The sequence below is a fragment of the Nestor notabilis genome, unplaced genomic scaffold (assembly GCF_000696875.1).
Source record: "Nestor notabilis isolate BGI_N333 unplaced genomic scaffold, ASM69687v1 scaffold8835, whole genome shotgun sequence".
Lineage (NCBI taxonomy): Eukaryota > Metazoa > Chordata > Aves > Psittaciformes > Psittacidae > Nestor > Nestor notabilis.
Window position 1 is genome coordinate 49,627 of NW_009928800.1, and position 3,802 is coordinate 53,428.

A 3,802-nucleotide genomic window follows, 5' to 3' on the forward strand; every position below is an offset into this window, starting at 1 on the left:
GTACTGCCCCGTCTCCCTCACTCCATCTGTGTACAGAGATGCAACCTGGAGAACAGGTTGCTCCTGACCTTCTGCTGAGGAGCAAGCCCTGAAGTGGATGCCCAGCACCTGTCCTCCCCGCTACCACCAAGCATGTAGGATTGCTCCAAAACAAAGGATGAAACAAACATTTCCTTCCAAAAACCAAAGATTTTCTTTGGGATTCATTACTTAAAGGTAATAACCTTAAAATACCTGTAACCTCAAGTTGCTAAGTGTTGGTTTTCCATAACAGAACTGGGTGGATTTAGGGTGAGGGGGTTGCAAAAGCATCAATTTTGCCCAGAATATGAATAATTCGAGGAGTTAAATGAAAGACATTTTAGAAGTACTAGTGTTACTATGAAAAGCTAATATTAAAAACATTTTCTGTGAGATGCGGGGAGACTAAATCATCATCAGATTAATTGAACACAGACAGACTTAAGGGAAAATGGGTAGTTTTCACAGGATATTCCAACTCTGACAACATACTTGTTTTCAAATAGTTGTCTAATCACCACAGCTGGAAAGCATCAGGGCATCAAATTAGATGTACATGACTGCAATCAGCTTGCATTTCTGACATCACAGCTTCCTGGAACACAGTTTGCTCAAGTGTTAATGAAAATAAAGACAGTAAAACAAAAAGTGTTAAATTATACAGCCAATCTAAATCCCAGCAAGCCTACAGACATATATACATTTATATTTATGTATATATTTAATTACTTTGGTAGACTTTAGATCAGGCCTTTAGCTAAAATGCTTAGAGGGGATTCTTCTGAAAGAAGAAAATGTACAATCTTGGGCTATACTTGCACACATACCAAATAAGAAAGAGGAAAAAGAAGTACAAATGTGACTTTTCAGGCTTTCTTCAATGAGCATTTCCTCATATGGAAGCATGTTACAGGATTGTTTCCAACTACAGATTCTAAACTACAGTCTTGAGGATGACAGAACACAAGCCTCTAATTCAGTCCAGAGATGACTGATGTAAAATACTTGGTGATCAAATGATGACAACACTACAATTTCCTAGTAATATAAAAATGCAATAATTTTTATAAATTATTTCTTGACATTGTAACCAATTCATATGGTGGCAGCTGGTTTGAAGCTTTCAGAAGGAAAAGCTACAATGAGTTAGTCCCAAACAACTGAACTAATTCAGGAATTACACAGGGCTATGTTTCTAGCCTAATTTCCAAAGTGAGAATGCAACAGTCCAGGTATATTTTCATATGATGTAAACACAGAATTCCCTCACAATCCTTTGAAATCTTCACCCCAAAGTTACTGCACGATTATGGTGGATACTACAACTGGGAGGTCATTACCAGTCCCAAGAGAACCATGTTTCAAGAACCACAGTATTTGGGAGTCACTTCTTCCTGTTCTGTCAGCCTTCTTTTAATAAAGCAAGGAATGAATACAGATATTCTGAAACGATGTCAAAGAGTAATCAGTGATGATACTCCTGGACACTCAGAAAAAAAGAAAAAAAATAAATAAAAGACTTCTTAAATGTGGTTTAAGAATTTATTAACTTGTGGAATATCCTTAAAGAAAACAGTAATCCAGCCCCAGTTAAACTAATAGGAGAGAACAACTTCGGCAGGTGAGATATAAACTGGAGATTAAGATGTTCAATCTCAAGGCTGAGAAACATGGAGGCAAATACATAGCGACAAGTAATAAGGCATTACTTAAACACATGGGAAACTAGAACTCCAGAAGAGCTGGTGGGTCCTGCAGACTATGCCACAGACTATCTTGATGAAAAGAAGTCAATGAGGGCAGAAATAGAGATTGCACAGAAGTTGAATGGCTCCTCTGTTTCAGTTTTCCTTTAAATTAGGGAAGAAAGATGTATGCCCTAGGGTTTTACAAGTAAAAACCTTGAGGCAGAACTGCCAGACAGATAATGGGGAAACTAACTAACTAAATAAATAAATAAGAAACAAATTCAGAAGTTTGATTGCACTAAACTGCATTTCCAGAGCTGAGAAAAATAGTTAAAAGCAAGTATAAACCAGCCAGCCTGAAATAGAAGCCCCACAAACTAGGAAAGTCTAAAAAAAGTATGTGTTTTTTTACAATGATAAATTATGCTTCGCTAATCTACAAGCCTTTAGAAACTTATTCTGGCTGTTCTTCACCTGATGTAAATTGTTCGGACTTCCAAGGACTTTGGGGGTGGGGGGGAAGGTTAAGAATTAAGGTCCTGTCATTCTTTTAAATACTAGCCAAGGAACTGAAAATCTCAAGGTAAGAACAATGATCAGTTCTTTGTAATGAAGGAGGGGTTGTAGCACCCACAGTTCAGCCTAGGATAAGTGTTGTTGAGTGCATTTATGAATCATCTGAAAGAAAGAATTATTAAAAATAAGGCAACAAAATGTGCTGCCCACATAAAATGGTGTTAGTCAACAGTATGGAGGTCCTTGTACTCTCAACATCCCAGGCAACTGGACAACACAAATATCAGATAAAATGCAGCACAGACACATTGAAATCCAATGGCAAAAAAATATCTATATGCTTACATACCACTATATACCAGTGATTACCAAATTAACTTCTAGACATCAAAAAGTTCTGGAGACAAAAGATCACATTTGTGTGCTTACTGGAAGGGTCAATTCAGACGAGACAAAAACTACAGAATAGCATCTTTGAAATTTTAAACCATATTATGAAAAAAAAGGTTGACTATGGAAATTATAACACAATTGTAGAATGTCAGGTTAAATTTCAACTAAATGTGCTTGCTAAAGTAAGAGCACTTGCAGTCCAGAAAGCCAACCATATCCCAGGCTGCATCAGAAGAAGCATGACCAGCAGGTCAAAGGAGGTGACCCTGCCCCTCTACTTGGCTCTTGTGAGACCTCACTTAGAGTACTGTGCACAGTTCTGGTGTCCTCAACATAAAAAGGACATGGAGCTGCTGGAGCAAGTCCAGAGGAGGGCCATAAGGATGATAAGAGGACTGGAGCACCTCCCGTATGAAGATACAGACTGAGAAAGTTCAGCTGTTCAGCCTGGAGAAGAGAAGGCTGCGTGGAGACCTCATAGCAGCCTTCCAATATCTGAAAGGGGCCTACAAGGGTGCTGGGGAGGGACTCTTCATTAGGGACTCTAGTGGTAGGACAACGGGTACTGGCTTTAAACTTAAACAGGGGAAGTTTAGATTAGATATAAGGAAGAAGTTCTTCACAGTGAGGGTAGTGAGGCACTGGAATAGGTTGCCCAAGGAAGTTGTGAATTCTTCAACCCTGGTGGCATTCAAGGCCAGGTTGGACGGAGCCTTGGGTGGCATAGTTTAGTGTGTGGTGTTCCTGCTCATGGCAGGGGGGTTGGAACTAGATGATCTTAAGGTCCCTTCCAACCCTAACTATTCTATGATTCTATGAATTGTGAGCACACTTAGAAATAAACAAGCTGAAGCATTCTGCTGATTTAGAACTAGGTGTGGGGCTGTTAAAAGGCCACTGAAAACAAGAAACATGAGAGAATGTGTAATATTTATGAAGGGTGACCTACTACACTATTTAAATAGAAGAGAGATTAAAATAAAGAGAAGTTGAGGTTATGAAAATAAGGATATTAGATACACAGGAATTCAAAATTAAGATTAAGGAAACCTCAGCTATTTCGGAGTTACAGAAATCCATCTTCGAAACCAAAACAGCTTGAGTGTGGTTTTTCTGTTCAGGGAAAAATCCATTTCAGATCTATGCACATTTAAAGTTAAGGAAGATGAATGCTACTTGCAAAG